Source organism: Anomaloglossus baeobatrachus, chromosome 1 (genome assembly GCF_048569485.1).
Source record: "Anomaloglossus baeobatrachus isolate aAnoBae1 chromosome 1, aAnoBae1.hap1, whole genome shotgun sequence".
Taxonomy (NCBI): domain Eukaryota; kingdom Metazoa; phylum Chordata; class Amphibia; order Anura; family Aromobatidae; genus Anomaloglossus; species Anomaloglossus baeobatrachus.
The window spans coordinates 114,467,235-114,484,269 of NC_134353.1; the positions used below are offsets into that span (position 1 = coordinate 114,467,235).

The 17,035-nt window shown below is 49.5% G+C and overlaps 1 protein-coding gene across 3 annotated transcripts in view; it reads right to left on the minus strand.

The window, feature by feature from the left end:
* SMIM14 (small integral membrane protein 14) overlaps positions 1-17,035 on the minus strand; it is a 52,611-nt gene that overhangs the window by 20,417 nt on the left and 15,159 nt on the right. The gene's annotated exons all lie outside the window — the stretch shown is intronic.

The following is a 17,035-nucleotide window of genomic DNA, read 5'->3' on the forward strand; positions in this document are numbered from 1 at the left end:
GCCGCAGTATGTCTGAGAGGTATCGCCTCTGGATACCGGGTGGCATAGTCAACGATCACTAGGATGTGTTGGTGCCCTCGAGCAGACTTTACGAGGGGCCCCACCAGATCCATCCCTATCCGTTCAAAAGGGACTTCTATAATGGGTAACGGCACCAACGGACTGCGAAAGTGGACCAGTGGTGCGGTAAGCTGACACTCCGGGCAGGTTTCGCAGAACCGTTTTACCTCCCCAAAGACCCCGGGCCAATAGAACCTTTGCAATATTCGCTCCTGCGTTTTCTTGACCCCTAGGTGGCCACTCATCAGATGTTTATGAGCCAAGTCGAGGACCCGCCGGCGATACGGCTGGGGCACCACCAACTGCTCCACCCCCACGCCCCGTATTTCATCTACTCGGTAGAGTAAATCCTGTTTAAGAGCGAAATGGGGGTACCTTACCTGGGCACCGGGCAGCTGGGCCACCCCGTCAATTACTAACACCCTATTCCGGGCATGTATTAACGTAGGGTCCTGGAGTTGGGCTGTCCCAAACGCATCCGGGGATGCCTCCAAGTCCGGGATGGGCTCGACCGTCTCAGCCTCTCCTGCCAATACCTCTAGGGGCGACCTATCGGGTTCACATTCTGTCCCTATCATGGGGACCCCTACGGCAGGTGTCCCGGATTCAGGATTGTAGGGCTCAGGCCCCGGACTGACCAATATCGGAGGGGACCTAGGGGTTCCCTTCCATAAAGTCCAAAAATAGGGCAGATCCCGTCCTAGGATCACGTCATAAGGAAGAGTGTTAAGCAGTCCCACCTCATGTTGCACCTGACCGCAAGGTGCTGTGATGGTGACAATCCCCGTGGGATAGTCTCGGCGGTCCCCATGTATGCAAACCACCCCCACGGTACGTCCTGTGGCCTTTACTTTAGCCCTCAAGGTGGATCGCACAAGGGTCACTAAGCTTCCGGAATCCAACAATCCTGTAACCGGACATCCATTCACCTGTATTTGGCACAAGTGGGGCTCAGTCTCTGGGGGAACCAGGTCAGCGGTACACACCACCTGAGCATACATTGAACCCCGCCGGGTAACCCCACAATCCATGGGCTCCGTGGTCAGGGGACACTGGGCTTCCATATGTCCCACCCGCTGGCACCGCCAACATCTAATAGGGAAGGAAACCCCCTTGACAAGTTGTCGTTTAGGGTACATGGCCTTCCGGACCTCAGGAACGGCGGGCGCGGCCTCAGCCAGGATGGTAGCGGACTCCTGTACCGGTGTCGGCGGTGGGTCCTTGGCCCTAGGCTTGGAGGGGCCGGACCGACGGGCGGTACGCAAAGTCTCAGTGTCCCGTATCAAGTCCTGCGTAGCCACATGCCGCTCTACCAGGGACACTAATTGGTCCAGGGTACTCGGGTCACCCTGTCCTACCCACCGTTGAACGGTGACGGGTAAAGTGCGCACAAAACGATCCACTACTACCCTTTCCACCATTTGCGCCGGGCTCAGAGTGTCAGGCTGCAACCACTTTTTTACAAGATGTAATAAGTCATAGGCCTGGGAGCGTACGGGTTTGGCTTCCTCATAGAACCACTGATTTACCCGCTGAGCCCGTACATAGGTATTCACCCCCAACCGAGCCAGTATTTCGGCTTTCAGGGTCACATAGTCAATGGCGTCCTCGGTACCGAGGTCCAGGTACGCTTTTTGGGGTTCCCCCGTCAGATAGGGCGACAATACCTCAGCCCACTGGGGGGTCGGCAGCTTTTCCCGCTCGGCCACCCGCTCAAACACTGCCAGGAACGCTTCCACATCATCCCCCGGGGTCATCTTTTGCAACGCTTGTCTCACCGCTTTCCGGACGCTGCCGTCGTCACCCGGTCCCGGGGTTGTTGCTGCCGGTCCGGCACGGATTGACTTGGCCAGGAGAACCATCTGTTCTTGGTGCCTTTTTTCCTGCAATTTCAAGGATTGCTGGTGCTGTTGCTGCTGTTGCTCCAACGTCCGGAGCAGGTGGGTATTCACCTGTTGTTGCTGTGCATTAGCCTCTTGTTGTTGTGCATTAGCCTGAGCCAAATGCCTTAGTATGTCCTCCATGGCGTCGCTGGGTTTGGGCCGTAGTATAGCTGCTTGAATCCAGGACATGTGCTACCGGATCACCAGAAAAGGAAGTACACCTCACCGGGCTGGCATGCCCGCCGATTCTCCACCATATGTGAGGTAGCGCGGTCGGCTGCGCAGCAGAAGACACGGGATCCAGGCATATAGGTTCACAGCACACGGTGTTTAATGTCCAAACAAAAATCCACAGCAATATACATGTCTCTCCAGCAGAGACTCAGGGAGTTGTGATCACTCCCTCACACCCGGCACACCTGCCCCTCGTTCCTGTTTCCATTTAACCCTTCCTTCAGCCTGTAGGGAAACAGCATTAACCCTAGAGTGGATTTACTTTCTATCATGGAGTGAGCACAACCGGGGCGAGACATACCGGCCGTCATAGATAACCCCGGTCACAGTCTCACATACCCCCCCCCTCAGTTCAAGCGTGCGGGGTTGAACTCCCGCCATCAAACACGGGCCGCGGGACAAGGCATCGGCGTTGACCTGCAACCTACCGGCCCGGTGTTCAACCGTAAACCGGAAGTTCTGCAGAGAAAGGAACCACCGGGTAACCCGGGCATTCCGTTCCTTGGCGGACCTCATCCAGACCAGCGGAGAGTGATCAGTCACCAAGCGAAACTGCCGTCCCAGCAGGTAATAGCGTAGGGACTCCAAGGCCCATTTAATCGCCAGGCACTCCTTCTCCACTACGCTATAATTCCGCTCGGGAGGGGTGAGCTTCCTACTCAAGAAGGTGACGGGGTGTTCCTCCCCCTGAACCACCTGAGACAGCACTGCCCCCAGGCCGACCTCAGAGGCGTCAGTCTGTACTATGAACTCCTTCCGGAAATCAGGGTTGACCAGAACGGGTTGTCCGCACAGGACCCCCTTCAGGGCCCGGAAGGAGTCCTCGGCCTGCGGAGTCCAGCGCACCATGACGGACTTCTTGCCTTTGAGAAGGTCCGTCAAGGGGGCTGATAGTCCCGCAAAATCTCTTACAAACCTCCTGTAGTACCCCACGATACCCAGGAAGGCCCTAACCTGCTTTGTGGTCAGGGGTCTAGGCCACTTCTGGATCGCCTCAACCTTGTTAATTTGGGGCTTTATCACTCCTTGGCCTATCACGTAGCCCAAGTAGCGGGCTTCCGTGAGTCCCAACGCACATTTCTTGGGATTGGCTGTCAATCCGGCTGTTCGAAGCGCGTCCACCACCGCTTGTACCTGTTCCAAGTGGGTCTGCCAATCGGGGCTGTAAATAATGATGTCATCAAGGTACGCTGATGCATACGCCTGGTGGGGTTCCAGCACTAAGTCCATCAACCTCTGGAACGTGGCCGGAGCGCCATGTAACCCAAAAGGCAAGACAACATAGTGGAAGAGACCCTCCGGCGTAACAAAAGCGGTTTTCTCCTTGGCGGACTCCGTCAGTGGCACCTGCCAGTACCCCTTGGTCAGGTCGAGCGTGGTAAAATATCGCGCCTGTCCCAGCCTATCAATCAGCTCATCCACCCGGGGCATGGGGTAGAGATCGAACTTGGATATTTCGTTCAATCTCCGGAAGTCATTGCAGAACCTTAAGGAGCCATCGAGTTTTGGTATTAGGACAATGGGACTAGCCCATTCACTCCGGGATTTTTCGATGACCCCCAGGCGTAGCATTGTCTTCACTTCTTCTGATATGGCTTGTCTTCGAGCCTCCGGCACGCGGTATGACTTCAGGCGTACCTTCAGGTGGGGCTCGGTGACAATGTCATGTCGTATCAGACTGGTCCTACCCGGCAACTCTGAGAAGACATCGGGGTTCTGCTGAACCAGCCGTCTGGCCTCTCGCCTCTGTTGCTTGGTGAGGGCTTCTCCGATCCTTACTTCCGGTTCGTCCTCTCCGGAGGTCGCTGAAGCCGGGAGTGAACGACCCGAAGAGGAGGGAGATGGGGGAAACTCAACCATCAGGCTTTCCCGTTCCTGCCACGGTTTTAATAGGTTGACATGGTATATTTGTTCAGGTTTCCGCCTACCGGGCTGCAATACTTTATAGTTGACCACCCCGACTTTTTCCTTTATCTCGTAGGGGCCTTGCCACTGAGCCAGGAATTTACTCTCCGCCGTGGGGATTAATACCAACACCCGATCCCCGGGTTTAAAGGTCCGCACGGTGGCTTGTCTATTATAGCGGCCGCTTTGCGCGGCCTGAGCCTCCTGTAAATGCTCCTTCACAATTGGCATGACCGCGCTTATGCGGTTCTGCATTCCTAAAATGTGTTCAATCACACTTTTATGGGGGGTGGGCTCTTGCTCCCATGTTTCCTTTGCCAGGTCCAACAATCCCCGGGGATGTCGCCCGTATAACAATTCAAAAGGCGAAAACCCCGTGGATGCCTGTGGCACCTCTCGGATGGCAAACATCAAATAGGGAAGCATCATATCCCAGTCCTTCCCGTCTTTGGAGATCACCCTTTTTAGCATGGTTTTCAGGGTTTTATTGAATCGTTCTACTAACCCATCCGTCTGAGGATGATACACAGACGTACGCAACTGCTTGATCTGGAGTAGCCGGCATAGTTCTTTGGTCACTTTAGACATGAATGGGGTCCCCTGATCCGTAAGGATCTCCTTGGGCAACCCCACCCGGCAGAACACAGAAAACAACTCCCGAGCTATAAGCTTCGCCGCAGTATGTCTGAGAGGTATCGCCTCTGGATACCGGGTGGCATAGTCAACGATCACTAGGATGTGTTGGTGCCCTCGAGCAGACTTTACGAGGGGCCCCACCAGATCCATCCCTATCCGTTCAAAAGGGACTTCTATAATGGGTAACGGCACCAACGGACTGCGAAAGTGGACCAGTGGTGCGGTAAGCTGACACTCCTGGCAGGTTTCGCAGAACCGTTTTACCTCCCCAAAGACCCCGGGCCAATAGAACCTTTGCAATATTCGCTCCTGCGTTTTCTTGACCCCTAGGTGGCCACTCATCAGATGTTTATGAGCCAAGTCGAGGACCCGCCGGCGATACGGCTGGGGCACCACCAACTGCTCCACCCCCACGCCCCGTATTTCATCTACTCGGTAGAGTAAATCCTGTTTAAGAGCGAAATGGGGGTACCTTACCTGGGCACCGGGCAGCTGGGCCACCCCGTCAATTACTAACACCCTATTCCGGGCATGTATTAACGTAGGGTCCTGGAGTTGGGCTGTCCCAAACGCATCCGGGGATGCCTCCAAGTCCGGGATGGGCTCGACCGTCTCAGCCTCTCCTGCCAATACCTCTAGGGGCGACCTATCGGGTTCACATTCTGTCCCTATCATGGGGACCCCTACGGCAGGTGTCCCGGATTCAGGATTGTAGGGCTCAGGCCCCGGACTGACCAATATCGGAGGGGACCTAGGGGTTCCCTTCCATAAAGTCCAAAAATAGGGCAGATCCCGTCCTAGGATCACGTCATAAGGAAGAGTGTTAAGCAGTCCCACCTCATGTTGCACCTGACCGCAAGGTGCTGTGATGGTGACAATCCCCGTGGGATAGTCTCGGCGGTCCCCATGTATGCAAACCACCCCCACGGTACGTCCTGTGGCCTTTACTTTAGCCCTCAAGGTGGATCGCACAAGGGTCACTAAGCTTCCGGAATCCAACAATCCTGTAACCGGACATCCATTCACCTGTATTTGGCACAAGTGGGGCTCAGTCTCTGGGGGAACCAGGTCAGCGGTACACACCACCTGAGCATACATTGAACCCCGCCGGGTAACCCCACAATCCATGGGCTCCGTGGTCAGGGGACACTGGGCTTCCATATGTCCCACCCGCTGGCACCGCCAACATCTAATAGGGAAGGAAACCCCCTTGACAAGTTGTCGTTTAGGGTACATGGCCTTCCGGACCTCAGGAACGGCGGGCGCGGCCTCAGCCAGGATGGTAGCGGACTCCTGTACCGGTGTCGGCGGTGGGTCCTTGGCCCTAGGCTTGGAGGGGCCGGACCGACGGGCGGTACGCAAAGTCTCAGTGTCCCGTATCAAGTCCTGCGTAGCCACATGCCGCTCTACCAGGGACACTAATTGGTCCAGGGTACTCGGGTCACCCTGTCCTACCCACCGTTGAACGGTGACGGGTAAAGTGCGCACAAAACGATCCACTACTACCCTTTCCACCATTTGCGCCGGGCTCAGAGTGTCAGGCTGCAACCACTTTTTTACAAGATGTAATAAGTCATAGGCCTGGGAGCGTACGGGTTTGGCTTCCTCATAGAACCACTGATTTACCCGCTGAGCCCGTACATAGGTATTCACCCCCAACCGAGCCAGTATTTCGGCTTTCAGGGTCACATAGTCAATGGCGTCCTCGGTACCGAGGTCCAGGTACGCTTTTTGGGGTTCCCCCGTCAGATAGGGCGACAATACCTCAGCCCACTGGGGGGTCGGCAGCTTTTCCCGCTCGGCCACCCGCTCAAACACTGCCAGGAACGCTTCCACATCATCCCCCGGGGTCATCTTTTGCAACGCTTGTCTCACCGCTTTCCGGACGCTGCCGTCGTCACCCGGTCCCGGGGTTGTTGCTGCCGGTCCGGCACGGATTGACTTGGCCAGGAGAACCATCTGTTCTTGGTGCCTTTTTTCCTGCAATTTCAAGGATTGCTGGTGCTGTTGCTGCTGTTGCTCCAACGTCCGGAGCAGGTGGGTATTCACCTGTTGTTGCTGTGCATTAGCCTCTTGTTGTTGTGCATTAGCCTGAGCCAAATGCCTTAGTATGTCCTCCATGGCGTCGCTGGGTTTGGGCCGTAGTATAGCTGCTTGAATCCAGGACATGTGCTACCGGATCACCAGAAAAGGAAGTACACCTCACCGGGCTGGCATGCCCGCCGATTCTCCACCATATGTGAGGTAGCGCGGTCGGCTGCGCAGCAGAAGACACGGGATCCAGGCATATAGGTTCACAGCACACGGTGTTTAATGTCCAAACAAAAATCCACAGCAATATACATGTCTCTCCAGCAGAGACTCAGGGAGTTGTGATCACTCCCTCACACCCGGCACACCTGCCCCTCGTTCCTGTTTCCATTTAACCCTTCCTTCAGCCTGTAGGGAAACAGCATTAACCCTAGAGTGGATTTACTTTCTATCATGGAGTGAGCACAACCGGGGCGAGACATACCGGCCGTCATAGATAACCCCGGTCACAGTCTCACAGTATATATATATATATACACACACACACATTGTATATATATATATTACACACATTATACATATACATACATATTGAGTGTGTGTGTGTATATATATATATATATATATGTATATATGTATATACACACACACACACACACACACACACACACCAGTATGGCACCATAGTCCTAAACAATGACTGATAATGTACAGAGCAATTCTACTGTAAGCGAGATTTAAAATACCCTTCTGTGCAATGCAACCACATAAATCCTTCAGACAGTGCCCTTAGGACATTACTTGTGGTTATTTGCAAAAATTTGAGAAAGATTCTACAATCTGTGACCTGTATGTGCCCTCTAGTGGCAGCAAATACACAGTGTGACGAACATCTGGAGCCCAGCAAAATATGGCTTATATTGGTCCCAGAAGCAAGATAAACTAGATACGTAAAGGGGGTTTTCCCACAAACAAAGTTAGTTATAAAGTTTATTTTAAAATCAATAGATCTAGGAATAATAATAATAAAAAAAAAATCCTGTGGTAAGATAATCTTATATATGTGAACCCTGCTATGTGCTAAAACATACTGATAAGGAATTTAGATTGTGAGCCCCAATGGGGACAGTGTTGCCATTGTATATAAAGCGCTGTGGAATTAATAGCGCTATATAAATGAATAAATATTATTATTATTATTATTATGTGCTGTGTAATGGCCGTGTCTGACCGTACAGGGACATGGTCTGATCATACCTCCTGGGCCGGGAAGAACACAAAAAATAGTAAAGAGATTACAACATGGGATTACACATGCTTCTTTATGTGAGGTAAAACATTTCCCTGCCTGATTTTAAAAAAATGTTTTTGGTCAAAGACAGAATAATTTGTGTTCCCATGCTGTAATGTCTGTATACTTTTTTTCTTCTTCCCCTGCCCAGGAGCTGTGGTATGATCAGACCATGTCCCTGTACGGTCAGACACAGCCATTACACAGTACACAGCAGGGACACATCTATAAAATTTTCTTAGCACAGTGTATTTTTTTTAAAATCGCATCCAATTGTGGAAATTATCATTATTCCAAGATCTATTGATTAAAATGTACTTTGTTTGCGGGACAACAAACCCCTTTGAGCTCTGCAGCAAACAGAGTGCTCAGCCCCTGAAGGTATACACAGACACTGCAATGTGGCTCTGCAGCATTCTAGCAGGTTGCAGCATAATTGTCATTTTGCAGTGAAGTATCAGAGATTAGTGAAGTTCACTAACAATTAACTTTTTTTTTTTAAGCTGTGCAATTAAATTCACACTTGGTCTTTTGTTCTGGCCGGGCAAAGAATATGTAATACAAGCCTGGGTTCTAATGTTACGTTTCTGTATATTCTCTATACCTGGATTATACACGCTCCACAAGAATCTCATAATAGAATACTTTGTATAGAGACCTAGACTTCGATCAATATGTTTGTTGGCACATGAGTGAGGACTATATGGCAACATATGTCAAACGCCCCCCCCCAAAAAAAAAAAGTGTCAATAACTTGTCTTTGGGGGGTTCACAGGCATGTAGCACGCAATGTATACATATTTCAAAGGGGTTTGTCTTCTTGCAATACTCAAGGTGTGGACACTTCAGCATGTAGGGACAATACAACTCTGATGATAGAATCTCCGGGCTTACATTGCTCCAATCTGACATGTTGGGTGCCGATCTGCAAACTATAGGATGAATTGTCGTGGTCACCCCCTCTGAAAACTGCTCTGAATTGGCCATTTAGGAGTTTGGGACTAACTGCAAGATCCCAGTGGAAGCCGTAATACGCTTGGCTATGTGACGAAAATGATCCCATCCCCGATGACTGACAAACCAGGCAAATTTGTGTCTAATTTTTGATCGCACTACCTGAGTTGATCTGGAAACTCTGTGCCCTTTAACATCCTGGCAAGAAGACAACAGGCCATTTTGTTGCTTGAGGAGCTGGCATGGGCTGCTCCAATGAGAGACAGATTCGTGGACAAACCAGCACTGGGCAAACAAATACCAGCCGGAGATCATCAACATCACCCGAGGACACAAACGCACTAGATGCCAAAGCTTCCGGGAACAATGGGAATAAAGCCACCGCTTCCAAAAGCAGCATAATAATTAGAGCTGAAAGATTTGGTGTGACATATACAAATTCAGGAGCCTGCGCCCCCCTCCCGAGGCGCGCCACAAGCGCCTGCACCCCCCTCCCGAGGCGCGCCACAAGCGCCTGCACCCCCCTCCCGAGGCACGACACAAGCGCCTGTGCCCACCTCCCGAGGCACGCCACAAGCGCCCCCCTCCCGAGGCACGCGACAAGCGCCTGCGCCCTCCCGAGGCGCTCCACAAGCGCCTGCGCCCTCCCGAGGCGCTCCACAAGCGCCTGCGCCCTCCCGAGGCGCTCCACAAGCGCCTGCGCCCTCCCGAGGCGCTCCACAAGCGCCTACGCCCTCCCGAGACACGCCACAAGTGCCTGCGCCCTCCCGAGGCACGCCACAAGCGCCCTCCCGAGGCACGCCACAAGCGCCTGCGCCCTCCCAAGGCACACCACAAGCGCCTGCGCCCTCCCGAGGCACGCCACAAGCGCCTGCGCCCTCCCGAGGCACGCCACAAGTGCCTGCGCCCTCCCGAGGCACGCCACAAGTGCCTGCGCCCTCCTAAGTCATGCCACAAATGCCTGTGCCCTCCTACGTCATGCGACAAATGCCTGTGCCCTCGTGAGACATGCCACAAGTGCCTGTGTAAACGTTCTATGTCTAGAAACTTTGTAAGGTGTATGCAATCAGGAGGGGTAAGCAAAGGGGTCCCACAACAGCTGGATGTAGAGCTATGAAGGATACATTTATTCTACAGAGCAATATTACATGCAGTGTATAGAGATACAACTACCCACAAGAATAAAAAAAAATATTCTTTGCCATATTGGATAAAATCATGGTGGCACACAATCACCAAAGGACCCATACACATGTATTATAGGCATGGATCTGTGTGTGGAAGGTTGGCTGCAATATTTAACACTATAAACAAGGAGAACAAAAGAAGGACAAAAGAAGAAAAAAATGGCACAAGAAGGTCTTCCCCTCTTTTCCGGCAACGGAGGGGGATTTCAAAACGGAATGGGAGGGCCACCTGCACAGATGATCCTTGAAATTATTGGAGCTTCTGTCCAAACAAAATACATCCACGCTTGACAACATGGAGAGTGAGCTTGAAACACTTGAACACTCTATCCAGAATCTATGTACACCTGAAGCCCTAGAGAAATTCTATGATGAAGTAGGACGTGATGCCCAGAAATGGGCGAAAGAGGTTTGCGATTTTAAATCTAAAAAATTCCAACGTAACGCCAATGACTACAACTCCAGTAATGTTTACAAATGGAGTCATCGTTTCTCAAGAGGTAGGAATTTATCCAGACATTGTCGCTCTTCCAGGTCCCGGTCCACCTCGCTCATCTCGGATTCATCGGTTGAAGATTTGCCTCCCGTTCCATCCGACAAGACACGTCACATACCTCATATGGGTGGTATAACGACTCGTAGCCGAGTGAAAGAACCACGTATACCCCAAAAATTGGTGGTTGAGGCTAATACATCTAAACATAAATCACAGGTAATTAATTGATCTACACGTGTCTTTTCGGATGTTGAGCTGGAGGTATTATCTAAGGGTCTTAACTTCTGCCCTACGAATTCTTTTAATTTATTCACAGCCCTGAACGATATGAATTTGTTTGCTAGAAAAATTCTCTTGAAGCGGCTATATTCCCGAAAACAATCGATGAGCGAGTTGGACCAGGTTGAGAGGAACGCCCTACAGGACCTCCAGGATCTTCTGGAGGAACAAAATCCTACTACGGGTAGGTTCCCTGATTTTTTGAAAACCAGGTCTAGCTCACTGGCTGTCCCCACGTTCCCACTTTTTACCGGTTACCAAAAGTCCACAAAGATGCCCTCAACCCCCCGGGGCGTCCCATAGTGTCCGGCATAGGAGGGGTGTGCGAACCCATTTGTAAATTTATTGATTTTTATTTAAAACCCTTGGTAGAGTGCCTCCCCTCCTATGTTAAGGACACTACGGATGTCCTGCGGGGCCTTGACGGCATCTTTGTGGACGATGACATGTTCCTGGTTTGTGCAGACGTGGAATCTCTTTACACCTGCATCAGACATGAGGACGGTCTGGAGGCGGTCCGCTTCTACCTCACAACCTCCGGTCTCGATGGCACCTTGGTGGATCTTTTGCTTGAGTTGCTCGGTTTTGTCTTGACCCACAATTTTTTTGTTTTCAAAGATGTTTTTTATCTACAGCAGCGCGGCACTGCAATGGGCGCGGCCTGTGCGCCGGCCTACGCCACCCCCTTTCTAGGTCACTGGGAGAGGTTGGTGTTTGGCGACGGTTTTCCGCAGGCTAGCGACCATGTGCAGTGCTGGTTGCGTTATATAGATGATATTTTTATTTTGTGGCAGGGCTCTTCCGAGCAACTCGAATCCTTCATGTGTGGCCTGAACCTTAATTCCCTTAACATTAAACTAACATATAGATACAGTCGGTCCAATTTGGATTTTTTGGACATTGGGATTTCGGTGGATGCGCAGGGGGGCATTCAGACGGACGTTTTTCGTAAGGATACATCCGTCAATGCCCTCCTCCTTGCATCCTCGGGCCACACCCCCTCCACCGTACGTGCCATCCCGACCGGACAGTTTTTGAGGATGAAGCGGATCTGCACTACTTCTTCCAACTTTGAATCCCAGTCGTCCGATCTCTGATGCAGGTTTAAAGAGCGGGGGTATAGCAATAGATGCATAAAGAAGGGTTACCTTCGAGCAAAAAATACCCCCAGGGACCAGCTACTTCAGTACAAACCACGTCGGCCAACCATGGACAGTCAAATTAGATTCATTTGGTACTTTTAACCATCAGTGGGACGCGATGGGGGATATCCTGGGCAGGCATTGGCCGGTCCTTCTTACGGACCCAATTTTGGCCAATGTCTTGCCCAGGCGGCCCCTCATGACGGCCAGGAGGGCGAGGAACCTTGGAAATCTTCTCGTCAATAGTCATTACATCCCTCCCCGCTCCAATCCTTTTGGTTCTGTTGGCCCACTTCGGGGCTGTTTCCCATGCGGACATTGCGTAGCCTGTCCCAATAACTTGCGTACCACATCCTTCACTTGCTCCGAGGGAAAGAGAACGTTCTCCATTGACCAGCGCATCACATGTGCATCTACACATGTAGTTTATTATGCCACCTGTCCGTGCTCCCTGATTTACGTTGGTCTTACTTCACGTGAATTACGCGTACGAGTCAGGGAGCACGTCAGGGACATTGGTGCTGCTGGTTCTGTGGAGGACGTTTCTCTTTTAAAGACCCTTCCCCGTCATTTCCGTAAATTTCATGGGATGTGACGTGAGGTCTTTGAAAGTACGAGGCATTGATGTGGTCCACGGTGGTGTTCGGGGAGGCAATCTGTGTAAGACTCTCGAACAACGGGAGTCGAAGTGGATTGTCTCCCTCAACACCCTGGTTCCCTATGGTCTCAATGAGACAGTAAGCTACTCTCCATTCTTACAATATACAGTTTCCCTTTTCCACCAATGCTCGTCGCAATCATCCCAATTTATCTTGTTGTGCATCGGGGCCTGTAGTTCTGGCTTCTATTTTTTTACATTAATTCAATGGTGTAGTATGATTGATTTAACCTACTAGGGACTATATAATACACCATTGAATTCTTTGGTCTTCACCATATCTTGAACACAATTGTTTGTCGTTTTTATCCTTTTTTTAATCATGTTCATATTTTTCTCTTTTTAATTTTTCCCTTGTGTATGATTCTTGTATAGGCATTGCATCTTTATCTATGGAACTTGCATTCCCCCTCCTTTTCATCCGGTTTAAAGTCTTCTTCCATTGGTGGACAATATGAAAAACGCAGAAGATTGCAAAGTTAAATATGACTGCATCTTGTTATTATGCTGTATGATATATATCTGCCCGTATCCTACCTTTTTGGTTTTATCACTATCATTCACACATTCTCTGTTATCATGCTTTTCATACTACTGTGTCCGTTCGCGTCTGCCGGTCAGCTGACTGCTAGGGGGCGTTGTTTGACGGTGTCCACTTTGGACGCATGCGTGGGAGCCATGGAGACGTCCGCTCTCCCGCGCATACGCCCTGCACATAGTGGCGCCTGTCTTCTCCACTCCCTGGCCTCCGCTCCCGGCGCATGCGCAGTTCTGGCCACTGTCATGATTATTGACACCTGCGCTGACCCTTTATTAGGTGTCAGCGCTACCAGACACATTACCTCCCTCGAAAAAGCGCTCAGGCGAAACGGACGTTGGGACCACTCACCTTCCACCACACCAGGTATACTTTTATTTACTTTCTACTCGGGCCAGCGGTGCACTTTTTGGTGTCTTACTTTCTTCCACTGGCACGCCTGGTACCCCTCTTCATTATTTTCTGTGCTCAGTTTCAACTTTGTATGGCTGATCAGGATTTTGGTCTACACCTTCCACTATTGCCTTATCTCTGTGCTCCATGACTATTGTGAGTTAGGTTTATATATAACTAATTCTGAGATTACATATTTCACTTTTCATAGCTTTTACTCTCCATGACTATATTTTAGTCATTTTTCCATCTTATATTCACATATTACCTTACCTCTTCGCTCCATGACTACTTTTTAATCTTCTATTATAGGTTACTGCTTTACTACTCTGCTTTATGACTGCTGTTGCAGTCATTTTTATGATATTACAGCTGTACCTCTCTGCTTCACGACTATTTTTACTATTCACCTCATGCTAATTATTCTACTTTTTACTTTTCAGTCACTCTTGGTATATGGATGCACCACTAATAGTCCCCATTATCCATATTTTTTATTGTTTACTATTTCCCCTTTGGCATTCCCTGTTTTATACAGGTTTATGTATGTGGGCTTTTTGAATTCCTAGACATTTTTTCTTTCTGTTGACTACTAGTGGTGCACCCATTCCCATTTTTCTTTGTCCCTTGGGGGCCCCCCTTTTACCTCCACACGAATACATAGGTCTCACTCCTAGGGGCATCCCCCTTGTACCATCTTTTCATTGTCTGGGCATATCCACTATTTTGAATACTACATTAGTGGTTTAGGTGCTACCATGCTCATTTAAAATAATTTTCTCTGTGGGGCTCCAGTGCCAGAGTTACTTTCCTGGTTTATTGATCTATAATTTTAATTACCAGCCTTTACTACTATTGCGGGGTTCCCTTTGTGGCGGTCAGGGTTGCTTTACCACATTTGTGTTCGATACCATGTTTGTGTATTTTTATCCATCCATGACCCTGTGATTCCATCCTTCCTGTTCATCTTATATTGCAAATACTGTGATTGTTGTGAGATATTTTTAATGATACCATCAATAAAATTTACTCCTTTTTTTGCAATGTTCTTGTGCCATTTTTTCTTCTTTTGTCCTCCTTGTTTACAATGTTTTTAGTTTTGGCACCCCTCCTGTGGGAACTTTTTGGCGTTTTTCCCCCAGTGTATATATAAATTAGCCATGCAATTTTTGTTTACCATATTTAACACTCCTCAGACGTGTGTCCGTGTAAAAGGATTTCCTTTAGAACAAGTGTATGTAAAAAAGTGAACTCATATATATATTTATATATACAGTACAGACCAAAAGTTTGGACACACCTCATTCAAAGAGTTTTCTTTATTTTCATGGCTCTGAAAATTGTAGATTCACATTGAAGGCATCAAAACTATGAATTAACACATGTGGAATGAAATACCTAACAGAAAAGTGTGAACCAACTGAAAATATGTCTTATATTCTAGGTTCTTCAAAGTAGCCACCTTTTGCTTTGATTACTGCTTTGCACACTCTTGGCATTCTCTTGATGAGCTTCAAGAGGTAGTCACCGGAAATGGTTTTCACTTCACAGGTGTGCCCTGTCAGGTTTAATAAGTGGGATTTCCTGCTTTATAAATGGGGTTGGGACCATCAGTTGTGTTGTGCAGAAGTCTGGTGGATACACAGCTGATAGTCCTACTGAATAGACTGTTAGAATTTGTCTTATGGCAAGAAAAAAAGCAGCTAAGTAAAGAAAAACGAGTGGCCATCATTACTTTATGAAATGAAGGTCAGTCAGTCCGAAAAATTGGGAAAACTTTGAAAGGGTCCCCAAGTGCAGTGGCAAAAACCATCAATCGCTACAAAGAAACTGGCTCACATGAGGACCGCCCCAGGAAAGGAAGACCAAGAGTCACCTCTGCTGCGGAGGATAAGTTTATCTGAGTCACCAGCCTCAGAAATCGCAGGTTAACAGAAGCTCAGATTAGAGACCAGGTAAATGCCACACAGAGTTCTAGCAGCAGACACATCTCTAGAACAACTGTTAAGAGGAGACTTTGTGCAGCAGGCCTTCGTGGTAAAATAGCTGCTAAGGACAGGCAACAAGCAGAAGAGACTTGTTTGGGCTAAATAACACAAGGAATGGACATCAGACCAGTGGAAATCTGTGCTTTGGTCTGATGAGTCCAAATTTGATATCTTTGGATCCAACCACCGTGTCTTTGTGTGACGCAGAAAAGGTGAACAGATGGACTCTACATGCCTGGCTCCCACCGTGAAGCATGGAGGAGGAGGTGTGATGGTGTGGGGGTGCTTTGCTGGTGACAATGTTGGGGATTGATTCAAAAATTGAAGACATACTGAACCAGCATGGCTACCACAGCATCTTGCAGCGGCATGCTATTCCATCCGGTTTGCGTTTAGTTGGACCATCATTTATTTTTCAACAGGACAATGACCCCAAACACACCTCCAGGCTGTGTAAGGGCTATTTGACTAAGAAGGAGAGTGATGAGGTGCTACACCAGATGACCTGGCCTCCACAGTCACCAGACCTGAACCCAATCGAGATGGTTTGGGGTGAGCTGGACCGCAGAGTGAAGGCAAAAGGGCCAACAAGTGCTAAGCATCTCTGGGAACTCCTTCAAGACTGTTGGAAAACCATTTCCGGTGACTACCTCTTGAAGCTCATCAATAGAATGCCAAGAGTGTGCAAAGCAGTAATCAAAGCAAAAGGTGGCTACTTTGAATAACTTAGAATAATAAGACATATTTTCAGTTGTTTCACACTTTTTTGTTAAGTATTTCACTCCACATGTGTTAAATTCATAGTTTTGATGTATATATATAATTTTTTTTTCTTTATTTTTTTTTTATTTTAAAAGATTTCGGGGGGTTTTCCCCTAAAATATCACTAGCTCCAAGCCATCCTTGGATCAAAAGAAAATAGCACATAGATTGAAATGGATGCCGCTGACTTAGGGTACTTTCACACTTGCGTTTATTTCCTTCCGTTACAATCCGCCCTTTTGGAAAACAGCGGAATCCGTTAACGGATTCCGCTGTTTCCCATAGACTTGTATGGGTGACGGATTGTACCAAAAGGACCTGCGTTGCTTCCGCTGGGCGACGCTCCGTTGCTTCTGCCCAGCGGGAGGAACGCAGCATGTAACGTTATTTTGAGCAGCGGAATCCTCTGGATTCCACTGCGCATGCTCTTTTTTTTTTTTAAATCAAACTTTATTTTGGCTCGCGGTGGCCGAACGTTTAGTTGAGCGCCCGGCCGTCGGCAAGCAACAGCGCTCAGCTGAGCGACCGGCCGCCGGCATGCCCGACCGCCGGCAAGTGACAGCGCTCAGCTGAGCGCCCGCCCGCCGGCATGCCCGGG